Source organism: Nicotiana tabacum, chromosome 5, assembly GCF_000715075.1.
Source record: "Nicotiana tabacum cultivar K326 chromosome 5, ASM71507v2, whole genome shotgun sequence".
NCBI classification, from domain to species: Eukaryota; Viridiplantae; Streptophyta; class Magnoliopsida; order Solanales; family Solanaceae; genus Nicotiana; species Nicotiana tabacum.
In genome coordinates, this window is record NC_134084.1 from 112,793,838 (window position 1) to 112,805,910 (window position 12,073).

Here is a 12,073-nt window from a genome sequence, read left to right on the forward strand (position 1 = left end):
GCATTCTCTCTTTACTAGGAATGTGAGCCATATAAAGGTAAATATTTATCCCTTCTAGGATTTCAGTGCCAATCTTTTAAATTTTTCCAAACCTTCTAGCATGCATATCTAAATGTACTATTCTAGATTGCACCATCAGGGTGTCTCACAAGGAGAACTATTACCACATTTGCAATATCCTTCGGAAATATTAGCTAATGATAATGATCCATCTACAATTTTGGGTTACTCTAACTCCAACTGGATCTTGCTATCCCCTTCTTCTCTTAAACTATATCTATCAACTCCATAGGGCATAACTGAGATAGGTGTGGCCAATTGTACATACCTCTGTTACAGTTGAAGGTAACTCAAAATACTTATATTTCTCTGCCTGAATTGCAAATACTGATAATCTTTATTAGCTGGGTACCTCGTACTCTTTTTCAAGTTGCTTCTTTTACTTATTGAAACTTGTATCCACCTCCTAATTCTCTCGTCGCTCTTTACCATATGAGTGGATAGATATTCATACCTTGGAGCTCCTTATCAAGAAGCTCACACATCTTAGTACACACATGCTCTGCTGAAGACCTAACATTTACGCATCATAAGCATGATGCAAAATTGAGTTCCTCTGATCAACTCTTCCACAACCACATTCAATCTCTAACCAACTGTCTTTGTAGATGTAGGTATCCTTTTATTATAAAATAAAATAGAATTTAGGAGTTTGAATCCTTACAACTGAGCTCTACCACATGATGTAGAGTAAGAAGAAAGAGTGACAATCCTAAATGCCCTATAGCCTACTGCTTATAAGTGTGGTACACAACACACCCATAAACAAGACTCTACTAGACACGGCTTGTAGACTCCCTAGGACAGAACTGCTCTGATACCACTTTTGTCACGACCCAAATCGGAGGGCCGCAACGGGCACCCGGGGCCTTACCCAATAGAGTACCAACATAACGTATCTTTCTTATCATACCATCTTGGGTAAATGGGCCGAAAGGGTCGTCATGATATAACCAAAATAAAACATAAGGGAATACTTGACATAAGACAACCCAACATGTAATACAAATTTATACATGTGGCATACGGTCCTATAAGAACAAAATGAACACTCGTACATTGAACATAGGCTGACAAGGCCATACAATCTTTCATATACATGACATCTGTCTATAAGCCTCTAAGAGTACATACACATCATAAAGGTCGAGACAGGGTCCCACCATACCAATCAATACATGTCCAAATCATACCGACCAAATAGGTAACTCCGGAGCAAGTGGAGTGCACCAACACCTTCAACTGAGCTGATAGCCTACTAGGAGGAATGTCAACCTGTCTATCGAGACATGTGGGCATAAAACGCAGCATCCCCAGGAAAAAGGGACATCAGTACGAATAAAGTACTGAGTATGTAAGGTAGGAAAACATAAACAAGAACAATAATGTAAAGAGAGATAGAGAAGATACAACCTGTAACATCTAAGTGACTCTGAGGGCTACTCACATTAAACGCATAATACATATATATACATAAACTTTTAGAAACATACGCCTCTGTGGACATCATCATCATATCGTACCCGGCCTCAAAGAGGACTCGGTAAAAACATACACGGCCATTATAAGGCTCGGTAGAATCGTACCCGGCCACGTGGAGCTTGGTAAACCCAACTTATCAGTGATTGCACAATAGGTGTTGTACCCGGTCGACTATAGCGCGGATCGGTAGAGTAAAATAGATACTATATATAATGCATGATAGACTCATGGAATCGCATTCTAAACCTTTCGAAATGACTTAAGGTCGTTGCACCTTCGATTAACATTATGGACATCCATACCCTCAATATGAACCTCAATAGGATTCAAGGATCATACACACTTGCTTAGAATAACTTATAAGGAATGAACGATATGGACAACCTTAGTTGCTAGGAGTAGATCCGTTATGAAATAGCTTATTCATTTCACTTTAGATCATGCCAAAAGAAAGAAGAAAGTGTCTGAACATACCTTTGAAATCTTCTATCCAATCGTCAAGCAAGTTCAATATGATCTTCTTACGTCTACAATGAGTAAACCGACTTCGTCGTCATCATATAAGCATTGTAACTCTCATATTTAGAAACCAATATTCTACAAGAAAATAGAAAACACCTCCCCTGTTTGTACTACATCCCATATGTTACCAAAAATCACCAAAGAGCCCAAACAATAACAATATAATTCACAATAAGCTCTCTGATTAGTTCAACAACCATTTTGAGCGGCAAGCTCGATTTACAATTAACAAGATATGGTTTGAATCCAATTCCTTTTCCATGAATTTGTTTAAAACATATATAACATCATACGTATGCTTACCATACCATTTTTCAATCCAAAACATCATAAGCATAATCTTCAAATATAGTCCACACGCCTAGCACCTTAACCTTTACCGTCAATATCTTGTTTTTCATGTTATCTTCTTCAATCCACTGAATGAGCACATAGATAAGCTTAAAAACAACAACCACAATATAATGAAACTATTTATAACAATTTCCAGCCACAACAAACCATATATATAGCCTCAACACAGCCCACAAAAAAAAGATAATGATTCCTTATGCTATGTCAATTACTATCTTGTAGATTTTCACTCAAACAACTCAACTAACACATGATTGACCTTAACCACAACCAAGAACATGATTTACATACCTTTGGAAGTAGATACAACTTTAAATCCTCAGCTGGTATAGCTTACAACAACCCTCAATCACACCACAACACTATAGGAGTTGCATTCTCTTCTTGAATCAACTTTTGTGTTCAAGTTGGTGTGAATACTTGTATTTCGCCTTGAAACTCTAATATATATGAAGGGAGGACTAATTCTTATATTAAACATAAATGAAAACACGAAATCTGAAGTTACTTACCTTTGAAGAACCCTCCAAAACAGCCACAAGATGAAGAACTACGATCTAGCAAGCACCACGGGATTTCTAGCGTTGGATTCATGTTTTTATCTTAGGTTTTCCCCCTAGAATCATAAAGGAACCCTTGGAGAGAATTTAGGAGGTTTAGGAACTGTTTTGGATGAGAAAATGAGTTAAAAAGACATATAAATGACTTAAATACAAGCTGAAGTTTAAACCGACTTTGTGGGTCCCATGGGAGTTGCTTGCGCAGTCTCTCAAAAATGCGAATATCTCTCTAGTCCGATGTCATATCGATGAATGGTTTAATGCGTTAGAAACTAGACTCGTAGATATTCAATTTGATATGTAGATCATGCCTTGATTCCAAGTATATTTGGAGAAATGTGCTGCTACATTTGATCTAAATTTCAGAACATTATGAATGCAACTTGTGATGACCTTTGCCAACTTTTGTTCCACAACTCGCTTGACTTAAAAACATAACACATGGCTATCACACGACTAAAATAAATCATAAATTAAACTCCTTATCATGTTAATCACCCTAGTCTCACCCCAAAAGTATATGTTATAACATTCCAAACTTGTCGACTTTCGACGAAACTTATTTTCTTCAATTCGTTTAGCGTCTAAGCTTTCAAACCCTTTTGGTACTTGTTATTCATGATCATAAAGATTTGTAACCTTCAATATAACATGATGAACTTACGTTATGTACTTTCAATGACAATCTCTTTTTTTAGCGTACATCAATTGACTTATGATGTACTCTCACGTACAAAAACATGGGATGTAACAAAAGACCTTATATAACACACGAAATGTATTGATCAAAAAGGTTTAGTGACACACCTACTTGTCACCTATGCGGTCTGTGCAGGCTCGCAAAATTGCAAATATCTCTATACTCATATGTCGTATCGATGAACGATTTAATGCTTTAGAAAATAGAATCGTAAATTTTTAATTTGGAAGGTAGATCAGCCCCTAATTCCAAGTATATTGGGAGAAAAACTCAGCTACACTTTACCTAAATTTCAGCATATTTATGAATGTAACTTGTGATGATCTTTGCCAACTTTTGTTCCACAACTCATTTGACTTCAAAACATAACACACGATATCATAAGACAAAAATAACTCATAACATAACCTCCTTAGCATTTTGAGAACCCTAGTCTCACTCCAAAGGTACATGTTATAACATTCCCAACTTGTCGACTTTCGATGAAACTTATTTTCTTCAATTGGTTTAGCTTCTAAGCTTTCCAACCCTCTTGGTACTTGCAGTCCATGATCTTAAGTATTTGTAACCTCCAAGTTAACATGATTAACTTTCTTTATGTACTTTTAAAGATTATCTCATTTCAAAGCTTACATCAATTGACTTACAGCGTACTCTCACATACGGAACTATGGGGTGTAACATCATCCCCCCCCCTTTGCATCCTCGAATGTTGACTGATGCGCTTATCAGTTTCATACCCTATAGCTCTTACGAATAATTTAGTAGTGTCCTTGACATCTAGGCAACTGTTCTGTGAATAAATCCGAAGGCCAAGTAATTCCCCCCTTTAGGCCTCTTTTTCACACCACGACTTGTTGTCAGAATTCTTCCAATCTTGTAACCGTTGTGACCTTCTGTCATGCAGCCTGTACGAATTTGTCCTTGTTTGTGCGCCTATGTGACTCTTCTGTCCTTTTTCCTCCAGCTTTTATCCAATCTCTAGGCCTCACTTTGGGAACATATACGGAATTATGACAAGTTGTTCCTCTCTCGGTACTTTGTCGAACTTACGACTGTTGCTATATCTTTTTTTGTAGCTTTGTATATCTATCCTTATGGTTTTACTACATCTAGGTAGGTTATACTATACCATAATACTTATTTCGGTTTATTAGGACCGAGGTTTTCTACCCAACTCCAGGTTACTCTCTCGCTGCTTATCTTATACATATAAATCTAAGTCCTTTAGTTCTTCCTCATTACTGTTCATCTTAAGAATGACAGCCTAATATCATCTGATACTTTGAAATTTTTATCAAACCTATTGTTGATTCACCTTATGTTGATCTATAATCTACCATTGATAACTTGAAACCTCTTATGTAATACGTTGTCGTTAGGGCTCACGTCACATAGGGGAACATCTGAAGTTATTTTCTTGATCTACCTAGGGACGATACAATACTTCACTAATCGTATTTCATAGCATCCCAACATAGTTCATCTTATGGGGGTATTCTAATCCTGTGCAATTCATGAAATCCCCTTTTCTCTAAATCATTACTCAATCGAAGGCCTAAATGTCATCCACTTATCATTTATCACAATTACACCCTTATTCTACTACCAGGGCAGCATTCCATCTCTTCTGAATTCTCCTAGTCTTAAACTCCGCTGAGTTCACTCATGCTATACTGAGCTTTTTATAACTTTATGTAAAACATCAGCTCTCTTGTTGTGATGGGTTTAATCCTGAGGACTTACCTATTCTCGTCACCTTCTCACTCACCTTTTCTTATCCTTACTCCTATCTAGCTAAAACCTTGTCACTCTACCATACTTTAGCTTGTGACCTACATATATCTATTTATACTATTTGCAACCTTCCTTTAACTTGATAGCACCATATATTTCCTTATGTTATTCTGGAACCTCAAGCGAGACATCATATTATCTCTAACTCTTATTTTCTCTCTTAACTAGACCTCTTTGTATCTGGAAACCACATGCAGGAAAATATGCCACTAACGACACCACTATTATTTCTTGATACAGAATTACGATGCTTCCAGCCCTCTATCTGATATCTGGATTATTCGTAACCTTTTGTACTCGGGCATCTCGTACCTTCTTCACATCTACCTTAATTACCTTTAAATCTTGCATCATATCTTCTATCTCTTTCATACCCTCCCTTCCACATAGGTGGAATTTACATCCACACCTTAAAACTCTACTATAATACTTGCACATCATGTGCATACACAATCTTACGAAAGCTTCATAATGACTTTTTATGAGGTTGGTACTGTTCTAACTAGATTTATCATAGAGCCGTCATAGAATATGACTATTGTACTATCTCTTTTGTACCTCTGATATTTAGAGTGATTCTACAATGTTCAGAATCACAATTTCTATACTCATCGAGGTCTATTAATCATACTCCTAATTCATTTAGCTGATGTAACTCTTTAGTTCCTCTTCTATCTCAGCCTTTAAGTAGGCTCACTTTATCTTATGTTCTGCGCCTTAGGGTATTAGTTATTAATTAGGCCCCTCATGGACGCTAAGGAACATCCATGATATAACCTTTTAGCAATTCAGGCTTTTGTCTGTGACTTGGACTCAATGTTTTCTCTTCACTTATGTTGGAGCCTCCTATAGCTGTATCATTGTCAACATATATGCTGCATAGATAACACTCCTAAATCTTAAGTGTGTTCATAACGTAACTAACTCTGGGTCATTGATTGAATAATTCCTTTTGCGCCTTCTCAACCTTCTTTAAAAAGTTAGCAATTACTTTTTCTGGTCGTTCTGCCACTTGTTGCATGAATACTTGACTTATCTTAGTGCCCACGCCCATTGAAATTCATGCAACTCATATGATATCGAATATTACTGTGGATTTTACTTACTGTTCCTTAGTCATGATAGGTGCACTTTCTTATAGAGTGCATACAATATTATAGTGAGACTGTTGTTACAAGACCATTTCTTCTTTAGGTCACTATGCTTATGTTGAAGCCTTCTTCTTATTTCCTCAGCTAGTCTTTCGTTGCAGAGCTTAGGGAAGACCCTCTGACTCTTGTAAAGCTGCGAGCTTATTACATTTTATACCCCACAGAATTTGTGATGTTCTTACTAGCATATCATTATCCTTAGTTACTTACCTTCGCGCTCTTGTGCTTGTAGGGTTGCTTCTAATTGAAATTTCAGTTGTCTCCCTAGAGGCACTCTCTTTTATTTCCATAACACTTATATTGTACCTTCTACTACCCCAACTCCTATCTGAATATTTCTCAAGGATTACGATGTCGTATCTGTGAGACTGAATTTCCCTAGGTTTCACTATATTTATCTTGCATGATCTACTAATTTATCTAAGACATGTTGTCTAGCCATAACCAAGCTCTTCCTAAATCAACTACTAACTACTGGTCAGTCTAAGCTCATATTTATAGTCTACGTAACCTCTCTTGGGTTATGTCTTTTGCCTTAACTTACCTTTCGCACTGGTTCCTAATGTATCAAGTGCCCATTCACACTTATTATCAATACATCCTGGCCGGGAACCCTTACTGCCTCTCCCCGGAGTCATGCTTACATAATATTCTGGAATCATAGTATATATGTATGATCTGTATAAATTCAATCTCACTCCTTAACTACTAGAAATTTGGGCTACGGCAACGATTCTAATGGCAACGGTTTTATAACCGTTGCTATAGAGTTCTATTGCAACGGTTTTAACAGTTGAGTGAGGCTATCGGTACTACGGGTACAGTTTAGCACCTGAACCGTTGCAGTAGTCCAGTAACCGTCACAATAGAGGCTTCTATGGCAACGTTTTAAACAACCGTGACGGGAAGTCAATCTGTGGTAACGGTTAAATAACGTTTTGCTTTATTGCAACGGGTTTGAATTCCCTCTTTTATTTTTTCCCAAATTTTGGACGACACCCGCCTAATTAAAAAAGGCCCACTTTAATTAGTATTCCATTAATTTTTTATTCAATAAAATAAGAGTATACCTAATGGATCTCTAGACTTAAAAGTACCCCCATTCGCATATACTCTGCCACTCTCTGCCTCTCTCCCAATCCACCGTCGACGTCTCTGTTACCGGAAACTACGAGGAGAAGACCAAACCATCATCGGCGACACCGGCAGTGTTAGCGCCGGAAAATCCCTTTAAGGCTAATATTAGTCTTGTTAATCCTCTAGGGTTTCTCAAAATGGTGTTCGAGTTCATTGGCGGTGAATCGAAGTTGTTCGTCTGGTGAAAGATGAGCAATAACCATCGGCGGGCTCTTCAATGGGTTTCCAAGTAGTAATTGGCGTTCCCTCGTTATTTTCTGCCTACACTACTTGGAGTACTACTTTGGCATATTTGTCGGTCTCTTCTACTTCACCACCCCCAACTACAAGGCTTCCCCCACTTCTATTTTCTAGCTTTCCATCACCCCCATCTCAGGTTTGAATCTGTTTCCTCTCTATTTGTTTATGTGTGCAAAAGTAGGTAAATTGTCTACTTTTCTGCTTGATGGACCCTTCTATATCAAAATCTATGTGCCAAGATTTTTGAAGAAACACAATTCTGAGGGTAAAGTTTAGACTTTGTTTATCTTTAGATGACAACTAATTGACTGAAATGTGAACTAAAGAGAAATTATTGGATTGGTATTAGCAATACTTGTTTGTCGTAGATGAATTTTTTGCTTGATAGATCCGTCAAAATCAAAGTATTTCTTGCAGAATTATAGTACAGATGTTAAAGTTGGGTGGTTCTTTTAACCGTTGCCTTTAGATGACAATTGAGGAAAATGATTTGATGGGTATTTTCATACTGTTTGTTCCATTTGTGTTTCCTCTGGAATTTACTCATATCGGTGTCAAAGATAGTGTTTTTCATTTTTTATCACTTGATTTAACTGTGAAACTTGCAGCTTCAGCAGTAATTATAAATTTTATTACTATTTGGAAACCGATTGAAGAGCCCTCATCTTTCCTGTTCAACTTATTAATTTCTCTATTTCTTAAAGTTGTGAGTATTTTCTGCTGAAGCTTTGTTCTGATTACTTAGAAATCTGTTAGGGTTCTTTTGCACTATAACTCATCCCTGTGAAGGTCGCATGTTTTTCCCCTTTGAAAAAGCACGAGGTAAATCTCCAGTTAAAGATATGGAGCTGTTTATTTTTGTAATCGTTCTGAAACTTGTCACTTAAAATGCGGTGAAACTACGTAAGAGTGCCTTCTGAGCTTATATGTTGCTACAAGGTAGGTGAAAGTTGTATCATATTTCTGCCACCAAATTAAGATTATAGGTAACAAATTTTATGTACTAGAATATCCTTTTTCAAGGATAGTTTGGCCATGTTTTATTTTGTTTATTTGGATAGAATGGATATTCCTGTTGGAAACGGCAAAAGGAATTGCGGCCACCTGTTTTTAGAACTTGTGTCTTCAATTCTCTGGCTTGCAATAGTGGTTTAACTACTTCTAGTGCATATACTTCTGAATTTAATAGTTTATTAACTGTTATAAAAGTATAACGAATTCAGTGCTAAGAACCTTAAAGGCCGAATTCGTCAAGGTTAAATCATTGATCCGCTTGTCTGTCTTCCATTTTATTTGTAAACTTTCCAATTGTTGCTTCTATTCCTTTTGATTTGCCTGATTAACACTGATTTATCTTTTAGATGTCTGAAGTTGGTCTTATCCCATGGATCTATCGATATATTTGTTGATGTTGATATTCAGTTTTTTAAATTTGGCTTGGATCATGAAAGGTAATAGTAGCATCTAGCAAAATAGTTGGATCAATTACTTCAATTTCACATTTTAAAACAATTTGGTTGTAGCTTAGATATAGTTTACATTTGGATTAAGTGTTGAATTTTATTTAATATCTAGTAATTTTGTTACCAAATCACTCTAGTAATACGTTAACAACCCCTATGCATGACCAAGTAATAAACCAAGATTTCTACTTGTAGTCACCAATACCAAACCAATAATCAGACAACAATGACCTAGAATGCAATGCATTTTTTGTTCTTTAGTTCATTAGATTATTTTTCTTATTATAGTGCTTGTTTATGTATTACTGTAAAGACTATGCGCGTTGACATGAATTATTTGAATTGATAACTTTTAGGTATTAATTCAACATGAGTAAATTAGTTTGGCGTTGAGAAAGTGTATAAAAGGTCAGACAAATATGTTAAAAGCTAGAGTAAAATAAAAATGAAGGTCGTGTTAAAGAAGAACGTCTTGAGTCTTCAAATCAGAAATATAGTAGTGCAACACCTTTCTTGTTATTCTTTCTAAAAGCAATATGCTATATTTTTTTGGTAATAATTATATAGTATCGGGGTGTAATTTTGCTTACCTTGTATATTAATTTTGGAACTTTGCTTACCTTGAATATGTGGAAATATATCAAGGTATGAAGTTTCCAATGTTCAATAAACGTGGATGATATTATTTTTTTACACTAACCTAATTGAACTAAATTTGTAGGAAAAATATGACATTCCTGACGGGATGAAAACATGGGCTTTTTGAATCAATTGGTACTGCTTGGAGAAAGTATAAGAATCAACTGAAGAAAAACCACTTTAAAGCCTATGAGAATGACGAGCTTCGAATGGAGAATAGGCCGATAGATGTTCCGGAGGCTCACTTTAAGGATCTTATTAAATATTGGAACTCCGATTCCCACAAGGTAATTACATTTATTCTTTCTGTGACCTATTCTCTGCTTGTTTCTGTTTTGGCCATTTTCCATGAGAGGAACGATATCATATAAATTGGTTATCATTAAATATTGTTCGGGTATTACTGTTTATTGTTATAAGAATAAGTGCTCAACCATTGAATATTAAAACATGAAATTTTAGGTCTACTGGATGTGGACGAGAAGTTGGAGGTTCCTCTCCATGAGTGAAAAAGTGAGAAAAATCACTATGTGATTATACTTGTGGGGAACTAATATAATCGTGTGACTAACTGCATTGCTCATAGATATGGTAATATATGTTTTCTGCATATATTCTGCAAAGTTGAAATAGGAGAACTTTTTGTGGATCCACAATGCACGCTTTTTTATCTTGTTCTTGTTTTCCTCTCAAACTCATTCTTCTGATATGGATGGAATGAAGATGCAGAATTACTTTAAAACAAAGTAATTCATGGTATAACATATAATTGCGATTGAATTTGTACGTTCTTTGTTATACACTTGACATAATGCTAAAGAAGCTGGTATATTATCTATTTTACTAACTCTCACTAATAATAGACTAGGCTCAGTGTATTATTCAGTGCTAAAGAAACTGTTGAATGAAAATTCTTAGATTGCTATGTGTATTACTTAGTGTGTGTGTGGTTGCATTTGTTTGAAGCCTCATGTTAATGTTACTGGCCTGCCACTACTTACATGTATGCTTTCAAAGCTAGCACAGAGGAAACTGAAATATAAAGAGAAAATGCAAATGCTTCAGTATCACTAATAGTTGTTTCTCTAATGTGTTACCTTTAATCATCTGAACTTACTGTAGTGCTGTGTTTCTACAGTTAGAGTGTTACAGTATGTATTACACAAATACTTCACCTGTATATTTGTGAATATTTTGCACATTATTTAGGATAATATATGTAATAGAAAAGTGATTATGGAGCTTTTCTTGTACTTATTTAATCTCTTGAAACTGATCAAGTTTAATGTCATGTTCTTTATTTTAGTATTCTTAGACTGGATTCTCTTGAAGGTTATGACTTTATTTATACTCTTTCTTAGGTGTTGTAGATGAAGAAATTTAGGACGGAGGCAGTGAAGATCTAGACCTTACTCAAGAAGAATTTTGAATTGTTGTAGATGCATGGTCTAGCTAAGAATGTTTGTTTTCAACATTTCGAAACTTTCTTTAACTCTTAAAATGTATAACTTATGTATTCAGGGAAAAATGGTTTACTTTATGGATATTATTAGGTCGTTGGACAATTTGGATTATGAGCAGTTTCATTTTGATATTTATATAAATTTTATTGTTGTACTATTTATTATATATATAAATATTTATTTACAATTAGGGCTATAATTTTAATTGAATGAAACCGTTACTATATTTTACCAAAACCGTTGCAATAGATATCAAATGGCTTTCCAATAGAAAATGTAAGCGGTTGCAATAGGACCGGCAAATTGTCCCAAAATGTTCTACAAACCGTTGCAATAGGTAGTTCAAACCGATGCCATAGCTATTTCTTGATCATCATAGTCCAAAAATATCTGTAGCAATAGAATAAAATCGTTGCAATAGCTTAATGAAATCGTTATCATATCAATAAATAACCGTGGCAATAGATTACATAACCGTTGTGTTAAATGATATGGTAACGGTTAT

The 12,073-nt window shown here is 35.6% G+C and overlaps 1 long non-coding RNA gene across 1 annotated transcript; it reads left to right on the forward strand.

Annotated features, from left to right (window-relative positions):
- Nucleotides 1–7,705: 7,705 nt before the first annotated feature.
- LOC107821519 (uncharacterized) lies at nucleotides 7,706–11,758 on the forward strand. The gene is made up of 3 exons (XR_001656156.2): nucleotides 7,706–8,139; nucleotides 10,188–10,392; nucleotides 11,467–11,758. It is a non-coding gene; the product is annotated as an uncharacterized LOC107821519 (long non-coding RNA).
- The last annotated feature ends 315 nt before the right edge of the window (nucleotides 11,759–12,073 follow it).